Raw genomic sequence first — 21,844 nt, 5'->3', positions numbered from 1 at the left:
CGAGATGAGAGGTTAGTCCCTGGCTTCGACTCCAGAGGAATACCACCTCACCACAAGCACCTCAAGAGGAGGCTTCTCTCAGCTCTAGGTATGTGAGAGGGACCCTGAGTTTGCGGCCTCAAGTGGAATGGACACCGCGATGCCCTGGCTCGAAATAAGGTTGGATATCCCTGCAGTGACTAGAATGCAGGCTCGTCTTGCATCTCCCAAGACGAAAGGATTTCTGAATCCCCTGTGGAGACCACAGAGAAAGACCTAGTTCCCCACCTCATCGCGACCGGAGGCCTCACATCCTTTGAAAACTCCAGAGGTACACGGAGATCAGTGCCTCCAAAGCAGACGATGCCTGACTGCTCGTGAAACTTGATAGGAGTCCCAGGATTCCTGTGGCACGTGGAAAGGGACCCTTGGTCTCCCGCCTCAGCTGGAGAGGCGTCCCAATTGCCCTGCCAAGCCTCGAGGAGAATCCCGAGTTGTTCCTCGCAACTAGGCAGGAGTCTGACGTCGCTGAACAAACACGTGGGTGGAAGGGCCATCCCCGTCGTAACTCAAGAATATACCCCAGGTTCCCGCCGCAACTCGAGAAAAACCATGAGACTTCCCCCTCGCCGCGAGATGAGGCCGGATTCCCCTCACTGCGTGCAGAGCAATGCCGTGTTGCACATCACACATGAAAGGAGCCTTGATTTCCTTGATGGCACTCCAGTGAAACCCCAAGAACACTGTTTCAAGGCTAGCGGGATCCTGAGGTCACTGTACCAACACGAAAGAGCTCCGTGGACCACAAATCAACTCGAGATGAGAGGTTAGTCCCTGGCTTCGAATCCAGAGTAATACCACCTTACCACGAGCACCTCAAGAGGAGGCTTCTCTCAGCTCTAGGTATGTGAGAGGGACCCTGATTATGCGGCCTCAAGTGGAATGGACACTGCGATGCCCTGACTCGAAATCAGGCCGGATATCCCTGCAGTGACTTGAATGCAGGCTCGTCTTGCATCTCCCAAGATGAAAGGAGGTCTGAATCCCCTGTGGAGACCACAGAGAATGACCTAGTTCCCCACCTCATCGCGACCGGAGGCCTCACATCCTTTGAAAACTCCAGAGGTACGCGGAGATCAGTGCCTCCAAAGGAGACGATGCCTGACTCCTCGTGAAACTTGATAGGAGTCCCAGGATTCCTGAGGCACGTGGAAAGGGACACTTGGTCTCCCGCCTCAGCTGGAGAGGCGTCCCAATTGCCCTGCCAAGCCTCGAGGAGAATCCCGACTTGTCCCTCGCAACTAGGCAAGAGTCCTGACGTCGCTGAAGAAACACGTGTGTGGAAGGGCCACCCCGTCGTAACTCGAGAATATACCCCAGGTTCCTGCAGCAACTCGAGAAAAACCATGAGACTTCCCCCTCGCCGCAAGATGAGGCCCGATCCCCTGCACTTCGTGCAGAGCAATTCCGTGTTGCACATCACACATGAAAGGAGCCTTGATTTCCTTGATGGCACTCCAGAGAAACCCCAAGAACACTGTTTCAAGGCTAGAGGGATCCTGAGGTCACTGTAGCAACACGAAAGAGCTCCGTGGATCAAAAATCAACTCGAGATGAGAGGTTAGTCCCTGGCTTCGACTCCAGAGGAATACCACCTTACCACAAGCACCTCAAGAGAAGGCTTCTCTCAGCTCTAGCTATGTGCTGAGTTTGCGGCCTCAAGTGGAATGGACACCGCGATGCCCTGACTCGAAATAAGGCCGGATATCCCTGCAGAGACTTGAATGCAGGCTCGTCTTGCATCTCCAAAGATGAAAGGATGTCCAAATCCCCCGTGGAGACCACAGAGAAAGACCTAGTTCCCCACCTCATCGCGACCGGAGGCCTCACATCCTTTGAAAACTCCAGAGGTACGCGGAGATCAGTGCCTCCAAAGGAGACGATGCCTGACTCCTCGTGTAACTTGATAGGAGTCCCAGGATTCCTGTGGCACGTGGAAAGGGACACTTGGTCTCCCGCCTCAGCTGGAGAGGCGTCCCAATGCCCTGCCAAGCCTCGAGGAGATTCCCGAGTTGTCCCTCGCAACTAGGCAGGAGTCCTGCCGTCTCTGAACAAACACGTGGGTGGAAGGGCCATCCCCGTCGTAACTCAAGAATATACCCCAGGTTCCCGCCGCAACTCGAGAAAAACCATGAGACTTCCCCCTCACCGCAAAATGAGGCCCGATAACCTGCACTGCGTGCAGAGCAATTCCCTGTTGCACATCACACATGAAAGGAGCCTTGATTTCCTTAATGGCACTCCAGAGAAACCCCAGGAACACTGTTTCAAGGCTAGAGGGATCCTGAGGTCACTGTAGCAACACGAAAGAGCTCCGTGTACCAAGAATCAACTCGAGATGAGAGGTTAGTCCCTGGCTTCGACTCCAGAGGAATAGCACCTTACCACAAGCACCTCAAGAGGAGGCTTCTCTCAGCTCTAGGTATGTGAGAGGGACCCTGATTTTGCGGCCTCAAGTGGAATGGACACTGCGATGTCCTGACGCGAAATAAGGCCGGATATCCCGGCAGTGACTTGAATGCAGGCTCGTCTTGCATCTCCCAAGATGAAAGAATATCTGAATCCCCTGTGGAGACCACAGAGAAAGACCTAGTTTCCCACCTCATGGCGACCGGAATCCTCACATCCTTTGAAAACTCCAGAGGTACGCGGAGATCAGTGCCTCCAAAGGAGACGATGCCTGACTCCTCGTGAAACTTGATAGGAGTCCCAGGATTCCTGTGGCACGTGGAAAGGGACCCTTGGTCTCCCGCCTCAGCTGGAGAGGCGTCCCAATTGCCCTGCCAAGCCTCGAGGAGAATCCCGAGTTGTCACTCGCAACTAGGCAGGAGTCCTGACGCTGCTGAACAAACACGTGTGTGGAAGGGCCATCCCCGTCGTAACTCAAGAATATACCCCAGGTTCCCATCGCAACACGAGAAAAACCATGAGACTTCCCCCTCGCCGCAAAATGAGGCCCGATACCCGGCACTGCGAGCAGAGGGATTCAGTGTTGCACATCACACATGAAAGGAGCCTTGCTTTCCTTGATGGCACTCCAGAGAAACCCCAAGAAAACTGTTTCAAGGCTAGCGGGATCCTGAGGTCACTGTAGTAACACGAAAGAGCTCCGTGGACCACAAATCAACTCGAAATGAGAGGTTAGTCCCTGGCTTCGACTCCAGAGGAATACCACCTTACCACGAGCACCTCAAGAGGAGGCTTCTCTCAGCTCTAGGTATGTGAGAGGGACCCTGATTGTGCGGCCTCAAGTGGAATGGACACTGCGATGCCCTGACTCAAAATCAGGCCGGATATCCCTGCAGTGACTTGAATGCAGGCTCGTCTTGCATCTCCCAAGATGAAAGGATGTCTGAATCCCCTGTGGAGACCACAGAGAAAGACCTAGTTCCCCAACTCATCGCGACCGGAGGCCTCACATCCTTTAAAAACTCCAGAGGTACGCGGAGATCAGTGCCTCCAAAGGAGGCGATGCCTGACTCTTCGTGAAAATTGATAGGAGTCCCAGGATTCCTGAGGCACGTGGAAAGGGACCCTTGGTCTCCCGCCTCAGCTGGAGAGGCGTCCCAATTGCCCTGCCAAGCCTCGAGGAGAATCCCGAGTTGTACCTCGCAACTAGGCAGAAGTCCTGACGTCGCTGAACAAACATGTGGGTGGAAGGGCCATCCCAGTCGTAACTCGAGAATATAACCCAGGTTCCCACAGCAACTCGAGAAAAACCATGAGACTTCCCCCTCGCCGCGATATGAGGCCCGATTCCCCTGCACTTCGCGCAGAGCAATTCCGTGTTGCACATCACATATGAAAGGAGCCTTGATTTCCTTGATGGCACTCCAGAGAAACCCCAAGAACACTGTTTCAAGGCTAGAGGGATCCTCAGGTCACTGTAGCAACACGAAAGAGCTCCGTGGACCAAAAATCAACTCGAGATGAGAGGTTAGTCCCTGGCTTCGACTCCAGAGGAATACCACCTTACCACAAGCACCTCAAGAGGAGGCTTCTCTCAGCTCTAGCTATGTGCTGAGTTTGCGGCCTCAAGTGGAATGGACACCGCGATGCCCTGACTCGAAATAAGGCCTGATATCCCTGCAGTGACTTGAATGCAGGCTCGTCTTGAATCTCCCAATACGAAAGGATGTCTGAATCCCCTGTGGAGACCACAGAGAAAGACCTAGTTCCCCACCTCATCGCGACCGGAGGCCTCACATCCTTTGAAAACTCCAGAGGTACACGGAGATCAGTGCCTCCAAAGGAGACGATGCCTGACTCCTCGTGAAACTTGATAGGAGTCCCAGGATTCCTGTGGCACGTGGAAAGGGACCCTTGGCCTCCCGCCTCAGCTGGAGAGGCGTCTCAATTGCCCTGCCAAGCCTCGAGGAGAATCCCGAGTTGTCCCTTGCAACTAGGCAGGAGTCCTGACGTCGCTGAACAAACACGTGGGTGGAAGGGCCATCCCCGTCGTAACTCGAGAATATACCCCAGGTTCCCGCCGCAACTCGAGAAAAACCATGAGACTTCCCCCTCACCGCAAAATGAGGCCCGATACCCTGCACTGCGTGCAGAGCAATTCCCTGTTGCACATCACACATGAAAGGAGCCTTGATTTCCTTGATGGCACTCCACAGAAACCCCAAGAACACTGTTTCAAGGCTAGAGGGATCCTGAGGTCACTGTAGCAACACGAAAGAGCTCCGTGTACCAAGAATCAACTCGAGATGAGAGGATAGTCCCTGGCTTCGACTCCAGAGGAATACCACCTTACCACAAGCACCTCAAGAGGAGGCTTCTCTCAGCTCTAGGTATGTGAGAGGGACCCTGATTTTGCGGCCTCAAGTGGAATGGACACTGCGATGCCCTGACGCGAAATAAGGCCGGATATCCCGGCAGTGACTTGAATGCAGGCTCGTCTTGCATCTCCCAAGATGAAAGAATATCTGAATCCCCTGTGGAGACCACAGAGAAAGACCTAGTTTCCCACCTCATGGCGACCGGAATCCTCACATCCTTTGAAAACTCCAGAGGTAGGCGGAGATCAGTGCCTCCAAAGGAGACGATGCCTGACTCCTCGTGAAACTTGATAGGAGTCCCAGGATTCCTGTGGCACGTGGAAAGGGATCCTTGGTCTCCCGCCTCAGCTGGAGAGGCGTCCCAATTGCCCTGCCAAGCCTCGAGGAGAATCCCGAGTTGTCCCTCGCAACTAGGCAGGAGTCCTGACGCCGCTGAACAAACACGTGTGTGGAAGGGCCATCCCCGTCGTAACTCGAGAATATACCCCAGGTTCCCGCCGCAACTCGAGAAAAACCATGAGACTTCCCCCTCGCCGCGAGATGAGTCCTGATTCCCCTGCACTGCGTGCAGAGCAATTCCGTGTTGCACATCACACATGAAAGGAGCCTTGATTTCCTTGATGGCACTCCAGAGAAACCCCAAGAACACTGTTTCAAGGCTAGAGGGATCCTGAGGTCACTGTAGCAACACGAAAGAACTCCATAGTCCAAAAATCAACTCGAGATGAGAAGTTAGTCCCTGGCTTCGACTCCACAGGAATACCACCTTACCACAAGCACCTCAAGAGGAGGCTTCTCTCAGCTCTAGCGATGTGAGAGGGACCCTGAGTTTGCGGCCTCAAGTGGAATGGACAGCGCGATGCCCTGACTCGAACTAAGGCCGGATATCCCTGCAGTGACTTGAATGCAGGCTCGTCTTGCATCTCCCAAGACGAAAGAATGTCTGAATCCCCTGTGGAGACCACAGAGAATGACCTACTTCCCCACCTCATCGCGAACGGAGGCCTCACATCCTTTGAAAACTTCAGAGGTACGCAGAGATCAGTGCCTCCAAAGGAGACGATGCCTGACTCCTCGTGAAACTTGATAGGAGTCCCAGGATTCCTGTGGCACGTGGAAAGGGACCCTTGGTCTCCCGCCTCAGCTGGAGAGGCGTCCTAATTGCCCTGCCAAGCCTCGAGGAGAATCCCGAGTTGTCCCTCGCAACTAGGCAGTAGTCCTGACGTCGCTGAACAAACAAGTGGGTGGAAGGGCCATCCCCGTCGTAACTTGAGAATATACCCCAGGTTCCCGCCGCAACTCGAGAAAAACCATGAGACTTCACCCTCGCCGCGAGATGAGGCCCGATTCCCCTGCGCTGCGTGCAGAGCAATTCCGTCTTGCACATCACACATGAAAGGAGCCTTGATTTCCTTGATGGCACTCCAGAGAAACCCCAAGAACACTATTTCAAGGCTAGAGGGATCCTGAGGTCACTGTAGCAACACGAAAGAGCTCCGTGGACCAAAAATCAACTCGAGATGAGAGGTTAGTCCCTGGCTTCGACTCCAGAGGAATACCACCTCACCACAAGCACCTCAAGAGGAGGCTTCTCTCAGCTCTAGGTATGTGAGAGGGACCCTGAGTTTGCGGCCTCAAGTGGAATGGACACCGCGATGCCCTGACGCGAAATAAGGCCGGATATCCCTGCAGTGACTTGAATGCAGGCTCGTCTTGCATCTCCCAAGACGAAAGGATGTCTGAATCCCCTGTGGAGACCTCAGAGAAAGACCTAGATCCGCACCTCATCGCGACCGGAGGCTTCATATCCTTTGACAACTCCAGAGGTACGCGGAGATCAGTGCCTCCAAAGGAGAGGATGCCTGACTCGTCGTGAAACTTGATAGGAGTCCCAGGATTCCTGTGCACGTGGAAAGGGACCCTTGGTCTCCCGCCTCAGCTGGAGAGGCGTCGTAATTGCCCTGCCAAGCCTCGAGGAGAATCCCGAGTCGTCCCGCGCAACTAGGCAGGAGTCCTGACTTCGCTGAACTAACACGAGTATGAAAGGGCCATCCCCGTCGTAACTCGAAAATATACCGCAGGTTCCCGCCGCAACTCGAGATAAACCATGAGACTTCCCCCTCGCCGCGAGATGAGGCCCGATTCTTCTGCACTGCGTGCAGAGCAATTCCGTGTTGCACATCACACATGAAAGGAGCCTTGATTTCCTTGATGGCACTCCAGAGAAACCCCAGGAACACTGTTTCAAGGCTAGAGGAATCCTGAGGTCACTGTAGCAACACGAAAGAGCTCCGTGGACCAAAAATCAACTCGAGATGAGAGGTTAGTCCCTGGCTTCGACTCCAGAGGAATACCACCTTACCACAAGCACCTCAAGAGGAGGCTTCTCTCAGCTCTAGGTATGTGAGAGGGACCCTGAGTTTGCGGTCTCAAGTGGAATGGAGACCGAGATGCCCTGACTCGAAATAAGGCCGGATATCCCTGCAGTGACTTGAATGCAGGCTCGTCTTGCATCTCCCAAGACGAAAGGATGTCTGAATCCCCTGTGGAGACCACAGAGAAAGACCTAGTTCCCCACCTCATCGCGACCGAAGGCCTCACATCCTTTGAAAACTCCAGAGGTACGCGGAGATCAGTGCCTCCAAAGGAGACGATGCCTGACTCCTCGTGAACCTTGATAGGAGCCCCAGAATTCCGGTGGCACGTGGAAAGGGACCCTTGGTCTCCCGCCTCAGCTGGAGAGGCATCCCAATTGCCCTGCCAAGCCTCGAGGAGAATCCCGAGTTGTCACTCGCAACTAGGCAGGAGTCCTGACGTCCCTGAACAAACACGTGTGTGGAAGGGCCATCCCCGTCGTAACTCAAGAATATACCCCAGGTTCCCATCGCAACACGAGAAAAACCATGAGACTTCCCCCTCGCCGCAAAATGAGGCCCGATACCCGGCACTGCGACAGAGGGATTCAGTGTTGCACATCACACATGAAAGGAGCCTTGCTTTCCTTGATGGCACTCCAGAGAAACCCCAAGAAAACTGTTTCAAGGCTAGCGGGATCCTGAGGTCACTGTAGTAACACGAAAGAGCTCCGTGGACCACAAATCAACTCGAAATGAGAGGTTAGTCCCTGGCTTCGACTCCAGAGGAATACCACCTTACCACGAGCACCTCAAGAGGAGGCTTCTCTCAGCTCTAGGTATGTGAGAGGGACCCTGATTGTGCGGCCTCAAGTGGAATGGACACTGCGATGCCCTGACTCAAAATCAGGCCGGATATCCCTGCAGTGACTTGAATGCAGGCTCGTCTTGCATCTCCCAAGATGAAAGGATGTCTGAATCCCCTGTGGAGACCACAGAGAAAGACCTAGTTCCCCAACTCATCGCGACCGGAGGCCTCACATCCTTTAAAAACTCCAGAGGTACGCGGAGATCAGTGCCTCCAAAGGAGGCGATGCCTGACTCTTCGTGAAAATTGATAGGAGTCTCAGGATTCCTGAGGCACGTGGAAAGGGACCCTTGGTCTCCCGCCTCAGCTGGAGAGGCGTCCCAATTGCCCTGCCAAGCCTCGAGGAGAATCCCGAGTTGTACCTCGCAACTAGGCAGGAGTCCTGACGTCGCTGAACAAACATGTGGGTGGAAGGGCCATCCCAGTCGTAACTCGAGAATATAACCCAGGTTACCACAGCAACTCGAGAAAAACCATGAGACTTCCCCCTCGCCGCGATATGAGGCCCGATTCCCCTGCACTTCGCGCAGAGCAATTCCGTGTTGCACATCACATATGAAAGGAGCCTTGATTTCCTTGATGGCACTCCAGAGAAACCCCAAGAACACTGTTTCAAGGCTAGAGGGATCCTCAGGTCACTGTAGCAACACGAAAGAGCTCCGTGGACCAAAAATCAACTCGAGATGAGAGGTTAGTCCCTGGCTTCGACTCCAGAGGAATACCACCTTACCACAAGCACCTCAAGAGGAGGCTTCTCTCAGCTCTAGCTATGTGCTGAGTTTGCGGCCTCAAGTGGAATGGACACCGCGATGCCCTGACTCGAAATAAGGCCTGATATCCCTGCAGTGACTTGAATGCAGGCTCGTCTTGAATCTCCCAATACGAAAGGATGTCTGAATCCCCTGTGGAGACCACAGAGAAAGACCTAGTTCCCCACCTCATCGCGACCAGAGGCCTCACATCCTTTGAAAACTCCAGAGGTACACGGAGATCAGTGCCTCCAAAGGAGACGATGCCTGACTCCTCGTGAAACTTGATAGGAGTCCCAGGATTCCTGTGGCACGTGGAAAGGGACCCTTGGTCTCCCGCCTCAGCTGGAGAGGCGTCCCAATTGCCCTGCCAAGCCTCGAGGAGAATCCCGAGTTGTCCCTTGCAACTAGGCAGGAGTCCTGACGTCGCTGAACAAACACGTGGGTGGAAGGGCCATCCCCGTCGTAACTCGAGAATATACCCCAGGTTCCCACAGCAACTCGAGAAAAACCATGAGACTTCCCCCTCACCGCAAAATGAGGCCCGATACCCTGCACTGCGTGCAGAGCAATTCCCTGTTGCACATCACACATGAAAGGAGCCTTGATTTCCTTGATGGCACTCCAGAGAAACCCCAAGAACACTGTTTCAAGGCTAGAGGGATCCTGAGGTCACTGTAGCAACACGAAAGAGCTCCGTGTACCAAGAATCAACTCGAGATGAGAGGTTAGTCCCTGGCTTCGACTCCAGAGGAATACCACCTTACCACAAGCACCTCAAGAGGAGGCTTCTCTCAGCTCTAGGTATGTGAGAGGGACCCTGATTTTGCGGCCTCAAGTGGAATGGACACTGCGATGCCCTGACGCGAAATAAGGCCGGATATCCCGGCAGTGACTTGAATGCAGGCTCGTCTTGCATCTCCCAAGATGAAAGAATATCTGAATCCCCTGTGGAGACCACAGAGAAAGACCTAGTTTCCCACCTCATGGCGACCGGAATCCTCACATCCTTTGAAAACTCCAGAGGTAGGCGGAGATCAGTGCCTCCAAAGGAGACGATGCCTGACTCCTCGTGAAACTTGATAGGAGTCCCAGGATTCCTGTGGCACGTGGAAAGGGATCCTTGGTCTCCCGCCTCAGCTGGAGAGGCGTCCCAATTGCCCTGCCAAGCCTCGAGGAGAATCCCGAGTTGTCCCTCGCAACTAGGCAGGAGTCCTGACGCCGCTGAACAAACACGTGTGTGGAAGGGCCATCCCCGTCGTAACTCGAGAATATACCCCAGGTTCCCGCCGCAACTCGAGAAAAACCATGAGACTTCCCCCTCGCCGCGAGATGAGTCCTGATTCCCCTGCACTGCGTGCAGAGCAATTCCGTCTTGCACATCACACATGAAAGGAGCCTTGATTTCCTTGATGGCACTCCAGAGAAACCCCAAGAACACTATTTCAAGGCTAGAGGGATCCTGAGGTCACTGTAGCAACACGAAAGAGCTCCGTGGACCAAAAATCAACTCGAGATGAGAGGTTAGTCCCTGGCTTCGACTCCAGAGGAATACCACCTCACCACAAGCACCTCAAGAGGAGGCTTCTCTCAGCTCTAGGTATGTGAGAGGGACCCTGAGTTTGCGGCCTCAAGTGGAATGGACACCGCGATGCCCTGACGCGAAATAAGGCCGGATATCCCTGCAGTGACTTGAATGCAGGCTCGTCTTGCATCTCCCAAGACGAAAGGATGTCTGAATCCCCTGTGGAGACCTCAGAGAAAGACCTAGATCCGCACCTCATCGCGACCGGAGGCTTCACATCCTTTGAAAACTCCAGAGGTACGCGGAGATCAGTGCCTCCAAAGGAGAGGATGCCTGACTCCTCGTGAAACTTGATAGGAGTCCCAGGATTCCTGTGCACGTGGAAAGGGACCCTTGGTCTCCCGCCTCAGCTGGAGAGGCGTCGCAATTGCCCTGCCAAGCCTCGAGGAGAATCCCGAGTCGTCCCGCGCAACTAGGCAGGAGTCCTGACTTCGCTGAACTAACACGAGTATGAAAGGGCCATCCCCGTCGTAACTCGAAAATATACCGCAGGTTCCCGCCGCAACTCGAGATAAACCATTAGACTTCCCCCTCGCCGCGAGATGAGGCCCGATTCTTCTGCACTGCGTGCAGAGCAATTCCGTGTTGCACATCACACATGAAAGGAGCCTTGATTTCCTTGATGGCACTCCAGAGAAACCCCAGGAACACTGTTTCAAGGCTAGAGGAATCCTGAGGTCACTGTAGCAACACGAAAGAGCTCCGTGGACCAAAAATCAACTCGAGATGAGAGGTTAGTCCCTGGCTTCGACTCCAGAGGAATACCACCTTACCACAAGCACCTCAAGAGGAGGCTTCTCTCAGCTCTAGGTATGTGAGAGGGACCCTGAGTTTGCGGTCTCAAGTGGAATGGAGACCGCGATGCCCTGACTCGAAATAAGGCCGGATATCCCTGCAGTGACTTGAATGCAGGCTCGTCTTGCATCTCCCAAGACGAAAGGATGTCTGAATCCCCTGTGGAGACCACAGAGAAAGACCTAGTTCCCCACCTCATCGCGACCGAAGGCCTCACATCCTTTGAAAACTCCAGAGGTACGCGGAGATCAGTGCCTCCAAAGGAGACGATGCCTGACTCCTCGTGAACCTTGATAGGAGCCCCAGAATTCCGGTGGCACGTGGAAAGGGACCCTTGGTCTCCCGCCTCAGGTGGAGAGGCATCCCAATTGCCCTGCCAAGCCTCGAGGAGAATCCCGAGTTGTCACTCGCAACTAGGCAGGAGTCCTGACGTCCCTGAACAAACACGTGGGTGGAAGGGCCATGCCCGTCGTAACTCAAGAATATACCCCAGGTTCCCATCGCAACACGAGAAAAACCATGAGACTTCCCCCTCGCCGCAAAATGAGGCCCGATACCCGGCACTGCGAGCAGAGGGATTCAGTGTTGCACATCACACATGAAAGGAGCCTTGCTTTCCTTGATGGCACTCCAGAGAAACCCCAGGAACACTGTTTCAAGGCTGGCGGCATCCTGAGGTCAGTGTAGCAACAAGAAAGAGCTCCGTGGACCACAAATCAACTCGAGATGAGAGGTTAGTCTCTGGCTTCGACTCCAGAGGAATACCACCTTACCACGAGCACCTCAAGAGGAGGCTTCTCTCAGCTCTAGGTATGTGAGAGGGACCCTGATTATGCGGCCTCAAGTGGAATGGACACTGCGATGCCCTGACTCGAAATCAGGCCGGATATCCCTGCAGTGACTTGAATGCAGGCTCGTCTTGCATCTCCCAAGATGAAAGGATGTCTGAATCCCCTGTGGAGACCACAGTGAAAGACCTAGTTCCCCATCTCATCGCGACCGGAGGCCTCACATCCTTTGAAAACTCCAGAGGTACGCGGAGATCAGTGCCTCCAAAGGAGACGATGCCTGACTCCTCGTGAAACTTGATAGGAGACCCAGGATTCCTGTGGCACGTGGAAAGGGACCCTTGGTCTCCCGCCTCAGCTGGATAGGCGTCCCAATTGCCCTGCCAAGCCTCGAGGAGAATCCCGAGTTGTCCCTCGCAACTAGGTAGGAGTCCTGACGTCGCTGAACAAACACGTGTGTGGAAGGGCCATCCCCGTCGTAACTCGAGAATATACCCCACGTTACCGCAGCAACTCGAGAAAAACCATGAGACTTCCCCCTCGCCGCGATATGAGGCCCGATTCCCCTGCACTTCGTGCAGAGCAATTCCGTGTTGCACATCACACATGAAAGGAGCCTTGATTTCCTTGATGGCACTCCAGAGAAACCCCAAGAACACTGTTTCAAGGCTAGAGGGATCCTCAGGTCATTGTAGCAATACGAAAGAGCTCCGTGGACCAAAAATCAACTCGAGATGAGAGGTTAGTCCCTGGCTTCGACTCCAGAGGAATACCACCTTACCACAAGCACCTCAAGAGGAGGCTTCTCTCAGCTCTAGCTATGTGCTGAGTTTGTGGCCTCAAGTGGAATGGACACCGCGATGCCCTGACTCGAAATAAGGCCGGATATCCCTGCAGTGACTTGAATGCAGGCTCGTCTTGCATTTCCCAAGACGAAAGGATGTCTGAATCCTCTGTGGAGACCACAGAAGAAGACCTAGTTCCCCACCTCATCGCGACCGGAGGCCTCACATCCTTTGAAAACTCCAGAGGTATGCGGAGATCAGTGCCTCCAAAGGAGACGAGGCCTGACTCCTCGTGAAACTTGATAGGAGTCCCAGGATTCCTGTGGCACGTGGAAAGGGACCCTTGGTCTCCCGCCTCAGCTGGAGAGGCGTCCCAATTGCCCTGCCAAGCCTCGAGGAGATTCCCGAGTTGTCCCTCGTAACTAGGCAGGAGTCCTGACGTCGCTGAACAAACACGTGGGTGGAAGGGCCATCCCGGTCGTAACTCGAGAATATACCCCAGGTTCCCGCCGCAACTCGAGAAAAACCATGAGACTTCCCCCTCGCCGCGAGATGAGGCCCGATTCCCCTTCACTGCGTGCAGAGCAATTCCGTCTTGCACATCACACATGAAAGGAGACTTGATTTCCTTGATGGCACTCCAGGGAAACCCCAAGAACACTGTTTCAAGGCTAGAGGGATCCTGAGGTCACTGTAGCAACACGAAAGTGCTCCGTGGACCCAGAATCAACTCGAGATGAGAGGTTAGTCCCTTGCTTCAACTCCAGAGGAATACCACCTTACCACAAGCACCTCAAGAGGAGGCTTCTCTCAGCTTTAGGTATGTGAGAGGGTCCCTGAGTTTGCGGCCTCAAGTGGAATGGACACCGCGATGCCCTGGCTCTAAATAAGGCTGGATATCCCTGCAGTGACTTGAATGCAGGCTCGTCTTGCATCTCCCAAGACGAAAGGATGTCTGAATCCCCTGTGGAGACCACAGAGAAAGACCTAGTTCCCCACCTCATCGCGACCGGAGGCCTCACATCCTTTGAAAACTCCAGAGGTACGCGGAGATCAGTGCCTCCAAAGGAGAGGATGCCTGACTCCTCGTGAAACTTGATAGGAGTCCCAGGATTCCTGTGCACGTGGAAAGGGACCCTTGGTCTCCCGCCTCAGCTGGAGAGGCGTCGCAATTGCCCTGCCAAGCCTCGAGGAGAATCCCGAGTCGTCCCGCGCAACTAGGCAGGAGTCCTGACTTCGCTGAACTAACACGAGTGTGAAAGGGCCATCCCCGTCGTAACTCGAAAATATACCGCAGGTTCCCGCCGCAACTCGAGATAAACCATGAGACTTCCCCCTCGCCGCGAGATGAGGCCCGATTCTCCTGCACTGCGTGCAGAGCAATTCCGTGTTGCACATCACACATGAAAGGAGCCTTGATTTCCTTGATGGCACTCCAGAGAAACCCCAGGAACACTGTTTCAAGGCTGGATGAATCCTGAGGTCACTGTAGCAACACGAAAGAGCTCCGTGGACCAAAAATCAACTCGAGATGAGAGGTTAGTCCCTGGCTTCGACTCCAGAGGAATACCACCTTACCACAAGCACCTCAAGAGGGGGCTTCTCTCAGCTCTAGGTATGTGAGAGGGACCCTGAGTTTGCGGTCTCAAGTGGAATGGAGACCGCGATGCCCTGACTCGAAATAAGGCCGGATATCCCTGCAGTGACTTGAATGCAGGCTCGTCTTGCATCTCCCAAGACGAAAGGATGTCTGAATCCCCTGTGGAGACCACAGAGAAAGACCTAGTTCCCCACCTCATCGCGACCGAAGGCCTCACATCCTTTGAAAACTCCAGAGGTACGCGGAGATCAGTGCCTCCAAAGGAGACGATGCCTGACTCCTCGTGAACCTTGATAGGAGCCCCAGGATTCCGGTGGCACGTGGAAAGGGACCCTTGGTCTCCCGCCTCAGGTGGAGAGGCGTCCCAATTGCCCTGCCAAGCCTCGAGGAGAATCCCGAGTTGTCACTCGCAACTAGGCAGGAGTCCTGACGTCCCTGAACAAACACGTGGGTGGAAGGGCCATCCCCGTCGTAACTCAAGAATATACCCCAGGTTCCCATCGCAACACGAGAAAAACCATGAGACTTACCCCTCGCCGCAAAATGAGGCCCGATACCCGGCACTGCGAGCAGAGGGATTCAGTGTTGCACATCACACATGAAAGGAGCCTTGCTTTCCTTGATGGCACTCCAGAGAAACCCCAAGAAAACTGTTTCAAGGCTGGCGGCATCCTGAGGTCAGTGTAGCAAACGAAAGAGCTCCGTGGACCACAAATCAACTCGAGATGAGAGGTTAGTCTCTGGCTTCGACTCCAGAGGAATACCACCTTACCACGAGCACCTCAAGAGGAGGCTTCTCTCAGCTCTAGGTATGTGAGAGGGACCCTGATTATGCGGCCTCAAGTGGAATGGACACTGCGATGCCCTGACTCGAAATCAGGCCGGATATCCCTGCAGTGACTTGAATGCAGGCTCGTCTTGCATCTCCCAAGATGAAAGGATGTCTGAATCCCCTGTGGAGACCACAGTGAAAGACCTAGTTCCCCACCTCATCGCGACCGGAGGCCTCACATCCTTTGAAAACTCCAGAGGTATGCGGAGATCAGTGCCTCCAAAGGAGACGAGGCCTGACTCCTCGTGAAACTTGATAGGAGTCCCAGGATTCCTGTGGCACGTGGAAAGGGACCCTTGGTCTCCCGCCTCAGCTGGAGAGGCGTCCCAATTGCCCTGCCAAGCCTCGAGGAGATTTCCGAGTTGTCCCTCGTAACTAGGCAGGAGTCCTGACGTCGCTGAACAAACACGTGGGTGGAAGGGCCATCCCGGTCGTAACTCGAGAATATACCCCAGGTTCCCGCCGCAACTCGAGAAAAACCATGAGACTTCCCCCTCGCCGCGAGATGAGGCCCGATTCCCCTTCACTGCGTGCAGAGCAATTCCGTCTTGCACATCACACATGAAAGGAGACTTGATTTCCTTGATGGCACTCCAGGAAACCCCAAGAACACTGTTTCAAGGCTAGAGGGATCCTGAGGTCACTGTAGCAACACGAAAGAGCTCCGTGGACCCAGAATCAACTCGAGATGAGAGGTTAGTCCCTGGCTTCAACTCCAGAGGAATACCACCTTACCACAAGCACCTCAAGAGGAGGCTTCTCTCAGCTTTAGGTATGTGAGAGGGTCCCTGAGTTTGCGGCCTCAAGTGGAATGGACACCGCGATGCCCTGGCTCTAAATAAGGCTGGATATCCCTGCAGTGACTTGAATGCAGGCTCGTCTTGCATCTCCCAAGACGAAAGGATGTCTGAATCCCCTGTGGAGACCACAGAGAAAGACCTAGTTCCCCACCTCATCGCGACCGGAGGCCTCACATCCTTTGAAAACTCCAGAGGTACGCGGAGATCAGTGCCTCCAAAGGAGAGGATGCCTGACTCCTCGTGAAACTTGATAGGAGTCCCAGGATTCCTGTGGCACGTGGAAAGGGACCCTTGGTCTCCCGCCTCAGCTGGAGAGGCGTCGCAATTGCCCTGCCAAGCCTCGAGGAGAATCCCGAGTCGTCCCTCGCAACTAGGCAGGAGTCCTGACTTCGCTGAACTATCACGAGTGTGGAAGGGCCATCCCCGTCGTAACTCGAAAATATACCGCAGGTTCCCGCAACAACTCGAGATAAACCATGAGACTTCCCCCTCGCCGCGAGATGAGGCCCGATTCCCCTGCACTGCGTGCAGAGCAATTCCGTGTTGCACATCACACATGAAAGGAGCCTTGATTTCCTTGATGGCACTCCAGAGAAACCCCAGGAACACTGTTTCAAGGCTAGAGGGATCCTGAGGTCACTGTAGCAACACGAAAGAGCTCCGTGGACCAAAAATCAACTCGAGATGAGAGGTTAGTCCCTGGCTTCGACTCCAGAGGAATACCACCTTACCACAAGCACCTCAAGAGGAGGCTTCTCTCAGCTCTAGGTATGTGAGAGGGACCCTGAGTTTGTGGCCTCAAGTGGAATGGACACCGCGATGCCCTGACTCGAAATAAGGCCGGATATCCCTGCAGTGACTTGAATGCAGGCTCGTCTTGCATCTCCCAAGACGAAAGGATGTCTGAATCCCCTGTGGAGACCACAGAGAAAGACCTAGTTCCCCACCTCATCGCGACCGGAGGCCTCACATCCTTTGAAAACTCCAGAGGTACGCGGAGATCAGTGCCTCCAAAGGAGAGGATGCCTGACTCCTCGTGAAACTTGATAGGAGTCCCAGGATTCCTGTGGCACGTGGAAAGGGACCCTTGGTCTCCCACCTCAGCTGGAGAGGCGTCCCAATTGCCCTGCCAAGCCTCGAGGAGAATTCCGAGTTGTCCCTCGCAACTAGGCAGGAATCCTGACGTCGCTGAACAAACACGTGTGTGGAAGGGCCATCCCCGTCGTAACTCGAGAATATACCCCAGGTTCCCACCGCAACTCGAGAAAAACCATGAGACTTCCCCCTCGCCGCGAGATGAGGCCCGATTCCCCTGCACTGCGTGCAGAGCAATTCCGTGTTGCACATCACACATGAAAGGAGCCTTGATTTCCTTGATGGCACTCCAGAGAAACCCCAAGAACACTGTTTCAAGGCTAGAGGGATCCTGAGGTCACTGTAGCAACACGAAAGAGCTCCATGGACCAAGAATCAACTCGAGATGAGAGGTTAGTCCCTGGCTTCGACTCCAGAGGAATACCACCTTACCACGAGCACCTCAAGAGGAGGCTTCTCTCAGCTCTAGGTATGTGAGAGGGACCCTGATTATGCGGCCTCAAGTGGAATGGACACTGCGATGCCCTGACTCGAAATCAGGCCGGATATCCCTGCAGTGACTTGAATGCAGGCTCGTCTTGCATCTCCCAAGATGAAAGGATGTCTGAATCCCCTGTGGAGACCACAGTGAAAGACCTAGTTCCCCACCTCATCGCGACCGGAGGCCTCACATCCTTTGAAAACTCCAGAGGTATGCGGAGATCAGTGCCTCCAAAGGAGACGAGGCCTGACTCCTCGTGAAACTTGATAGGAGTCCCAGGATTCCTGTGGCACGTGGAAAGGGACCCTTGGTCTCCCGCCTCAGCTGGAGAGGCGTCCCAATTGCCCTGCCAAGCCTCGAGGAGATTTCCGAGTTGTCCCTCGTAACTAGGCAGGAGTCCTGACGTCGCTGAACAAACACGTGGGTGGAAGGGCCATCCCGGTCGTAACTCGAGAATATACCCCAGGTTCCCGCCGCAACTCGAGAAAAACCATGAGACTTCCCCCTCGCCGCGAGATGAGGCCCGATTCCCCTTCACTGCGTGCAGAGCAATTCCGTCTTGCACATCACACATGAAAGGAGACTTGATTTCCTTGATGGCACTCCAGAGAAACCCCAAGAACACTGTTTCAAGGCTAGAGGGATCCTGAGGTCACTGTAGCAACACGAAAGAGCTCCGTGGACCCAGAATCAACTCGAGATGAGAGGTTAGTCCCTGGCTTCAACTCCAGAGGAATACCACCTTACCACAAGCACCTCAAGAGGAGGCTTCTCTCAGCTTTAGGTATGTGAGAGGGTCCCTGAGTTTGCGGCCTCAAGTGGAATGGACACCGCGATGCCCTGGCTCTAAATAAGGCTGGATATCCCTGCAGTGACTTGAATGCAGGCTCGTCTTGCATCTCCCAAGACGAAAGGATGTCTGAATCCCCTGTGGAGACCACAGAGAAAGACCTAGTTCCCCACCTCATCGCGACCGGAGGCCTCACATCCTTTGAAAACTCCAGAGGTACGCGGAGATCAGTGCCTCCAAAGGAGAGGATGCCTGACTCCTCGTGAAACTTGATAGGAGTCCCAGGATTCCTGTGGCACGTGGAAAGGGACCCTTGGTCTCCCGCCTCAGCTGGAGAGGCGTCGCAATTGCCCTGCCAAGCCTCGAGGAGAATCCCGAGTCGTCCCTCGCAACTAGGCAGGAGTCCTGACTTCGCTGAACTAACACGAGTGTGGAAGGGCCATCCCCGTCGTAACTCGAAAATATACCGCAGGTTCCCGCAACAACTCGAGATAAACCATGAGACTTCCCCCTCGCCGCGAGATGAGGCCCGATTCCCCTGCACTGCGTGCAGAGCAATTCCGTGTTGCACATCACACATGAAAGGAGCCTTGATTTCCTTGATGGCACTCCAGAGAAACCCCAGGAACACTGTTTCAAGGCTAGAGGGATCCTGAGGTCACTGTAGCAACACGAAAGAGCTCCGTGGACCAAAAATCAACTCGAGATGAGAGGTTAGTCCCTGGCTTCGACTCCAGAGGAATACCACCTTACCACAAGCACCTCAAGAGGAGGCTTCTCTCAGCTCTAGGTATGTGAGAGGGACCCTGAGTTTGTGGCCTCAAGTGGAATGGACACTGCGATGCCCTGACTCGAAATAAGGCCGGATATCCCTGCAGTGACTTGAATGCAGGCTCGTCTTGCATCTCCCAAGACGAAAGGATGTCTGAATCCCCTGTGGAGACCACAGAGAAAGACCTAGTTCCCCACCTCATCGCGACCGGAGGCCTCACATCCTTTGAAAACTCCAGAGGTACGCGGAGATCAGTGCCTCCAAAGGAGAGGATGCCTGACTCCTCGTGAAACTTGATAGGAGTCCCAGGATTCCTGTGGCACGTGGAAAGGGACCCTTGGTCTCCCGCCTCAGCTGGAGAGGCGTCCCAATTGCCCTGCCAAGACTCAAGGAGAATCCCGAGTTGTCCCTCACAACTAGGCAGTAGTCCTGACTTCGCTGAACAAACAAGTGGGTGAAAGGGCCATCCCCGTCGTAACTTGAGAATATACCCCAGGTTCCCGCCGCAACTCGAGAAAAACCATGAGACTTCCCCCTCGCCGCGAGATGAGGCCCGATTCCCCTGCGCTGCGTGCAGAGCAATTCCGTCTTGCACATCACACATGAAAGGAGCCTTGATTTCCTTGATGGCACTCCAGAGAAACCCCAAGAACACTGTTTCAAGGCTAGAGGGATCCTGAGGTCACTGTAGCAACACGAAAGAGCTCCGTGGACCAAAAATCAACTCGAGATGAGAGGTTAGTCCCTGGCTTCGACTCCAGAGGAATACCACCTCACCACAAGCACCTCAAGAGGAGGCTTCTCTCAGCTCTAGGTATGTGAGAGGGACCCTGAGTTTGCGGCCTCAAGTGGAATGGACACCGCGATGCCCTGACGCGAAATAAGGCCGGATATCCCTGCAGTGACTTGAATGCAGGCTCGTCTTGCATCTCCCAAGACGAAAGGATGTCTGAATCCCCTGTGGAGACCTCAGAGAAAGACCTAGATCCGCACCTCATCCCGACCGGAGGCCTCACATCCTTTGAAAACTCCAGAGGTACGCGGAGATCAGTGCCTACAAAGGAGAGGATGCCTGACTCCTCGTGAAACTTGATAGGAGTCCCAGGATTCCTGTGCACGTGGAAAGCGACCCTTGGTCTCCCGCCTCAGCTGGAGAGGCGTCGCAATTGCCCTGCCAAGCCTCGAGGAGAATCCCGAGTCGTCCCTCGCAACTAGGCAGGAGTCCTGACTTCGCTGAACTAACACGAGTGTGGAAGGGCCATCCCCGTCGTAACTCGAAAATATACCGCAGGTTCCCGCCGCAACTCGAGATAAACCATGAGACTTCCCCCTCGCCGCGAGATGAGGCCCGATTCCCCTGCACTGCGTGCAGAGCAATTCCGTGTTGCACATCACACATGAAAGGAGCCTTGATTTCCTTGATGGCACTCCAGAGAAACCCCAGGAACACTGTTTCAAGGCTAGAGGGATCCTGAGGTCACTGTAGCAACATGAAAGAGCTCCGTGGACCAAAAATCAACTCGAGATGAGAGGTTAGTCCCTGGCTTCGACTCCAGAGGAATACCACCTTACCACAAGCACCTCAAGAGGAGGCTTCTCTCAGCTCTAGGTATGTGAGAGGGACCCTGAGTTTGCGGTCTCAAGTGGAATGGAGACCGCGATGCCCTGACTCGAAATAAGGCCGGATATCCCTGCAGTGACTTGAATGCAGGCTCGTCTTGCATCTCCCAAGACGAAAGGATGTCTGAATCCCCTGTGGAGACCACAGAGAAAGACCTAGTTCCCCACCTCATCGCGACCGAAGGCCTCACATCCTTTGAAAACTCCAGAGGTACGCGGAGATCAGTGCCTCCAAAGGAGACGATGCCTGACTCCTCGTGAAACTTGATAGGAGTCCCAGGATTCCTGTGGCACGTGGAAAGGGACCCTTGGTCTCCCGCCTCAGCTGGAGAGGCGTCCCAATTGCCCTGCCAAGCCTCGAGGAGAATCCCGAGTTGTCCCTCGCAACTAGGCAGGAGTCCTGACGTCGCTGAACAAACACGTGTGTGGAAGGGCCATCCCCATCGTAACTCGAGAATATATCCCAGGTTCCCGCCGCAACTCGAGAAAAACCATGAGACTTCCCCCTCGCCGCGAGATGAGGCCCGATTCCCCTGCACTGCATGCAGAGCAATTCCGTGTTGCACATCACACATGAAAGGAGCCTTGATTTCCTTGATGGCACTCCAGAGATACCCGAAGAACACTGTTTCAAGGCTAGAGGGATCCTGAGGTCACTGTAGCAACACGAAAGAGCTCCATGGGCCAAAATCAACTTGAGATGAGAGGATAGTCCCTGGCTTCGACTCCAGAGGAATACCACCTTACCACAAGCACCTCAAGAGGAGGCTTCTCTCAGCTTTAGGTATGTGAGAGGGACCCTGAGTTTGCGGCCTCAAGTGGAATGGACACCGCGATGCCCTGACTCGAAATAAGGCCAGATATCTCTGCAGTGTCTTGAATGCCGGCTCGTCTTGCATCTCACAAGATGAAAGGATGTTTGAATCCCCTGTGGAGACCACAGAGAAAGACCTAGTTCCCCACCTCATCGCGACCGGACGCCTCACATCCTATGAAAATTCCAGAGGTATGCGGAAATCAGTTCCTACTAAAGGGACGATGCCTGACTCCTCGTGAAACTTGATAGGAGTCCCAGGATTGCTCTGGCACGTGGAAAGGGACACT

This window comes from Cervus elaphus, unplaced genomic scaffold (assembly GCF_910594005.1).
Source record: "Cervus elaphus unplaced genomic scaffold, mCerEla1.1, whole genome shotgun sequence".
Classification (NCBI taxonomy): Eukaryota; Metazoa; Chordata; class Mammalia; order Artiodactyla; family Cervidae; genus Cervus; species Cervus elaphus.
This window is presented reverse-complemented; position numbering follows the sequence as displayed.